Source organism: Bison bison, unplaced genomic scaffold (genome assembly GCF_000754665.1).
Source record: "Bison bison bison isolate TAMUID 2011002044 unplaced genomic scaffold, Bison_UMD1.0 scf7180017864324, whole genome shotgun sequence".
Classification (NCBI taxonomy): Eukaryota; Metazoa; Chordata; class Mammalia; order Artiodactyla; family Bovidae; genus Bison; species Bison bison.
The window spans coordinates 519,363-520,333 of record NW_011494896.1 but is presented as its reverse complement, the minus strand read 5'-3'; positions in this window follow the sequence as shown (position 1 = coordinate 520,333).

The window sequence follows — 971 nt, the reverse complement described above, 5'->3', positions numbered from 1 at the left end:
TAGATAGCATATTCAAAAGCAGAGACATTACTTTGCCAACAAAGGTTCATCTAGTCAAGGCTATGGTTTTTCCTGTGGTCATGTATGGATGTGAGAGTTGGACTGTGAAGAAGGCTGAGTGCCGGAGAATTGATGCTTTTGAACTGTGGTGTTGGAGAAGACTCTTGAGAGTCCCTTGGACTGCAAGGAGATCCAACCAGTCCATTCTAAAGGAGATCAGCCCTGGGATTTCTTTGGAAGGACTGATGCTAAAGCTGAAACTCCAGTACTTTGGCCACCTCATGCGAAGAGTTGACTCATTGGAAAAGACTGATGCTGGGAGGAATTGGGGGCAAGAGGAGAAGGGGATGACAGAGGATGAGATGGCTGGATGGCATCACTGACTAGATGGACATGAGTCTGAGTGAACTCCTGGAGTTTGTGACGGACAAGGATGCCTGGTGTGCTGCGATTCATGGGGTTGCAAAGAGTCGGACACGACTGAGTGACTGATCTGATCTGATCATATATTGCTAGATTTTATTTGCTTGTACATTGTTGAAGGTTTTTCTGTCTATATTCATAAGACACATTGGTTTGTGGTATCATTTATTTTATTTGATATTTTTATCTGATTTTGTTATCATGTAATCCTGGTATCAGGTGTTCCCTCCCCTTCCATTTTTGGACAACTTTGTGAAAAGCTACTCTTAATTTTTTTTTTCAGTGTTTGGTATAATTCAAAAGTAAAGCTATCAGAGAATACCCATAACACATATGATGGTGCACTTAAAGATGTCCTACATTTCTCTGAAGTTCTGTTGATTTTTCTTCATTCTAGCTTCTCTAGATTGCATAATATCTATCAATATATCCATTTTCAAGTTTGCTTATTCTTTCTTATGCCAGTTCATGTACACTATTGAGATTCTCTAATAATTTTTTTTTTCATTTTTGTTACTGTAATTTCCTAACCCAGAGTTTCTTTTTTA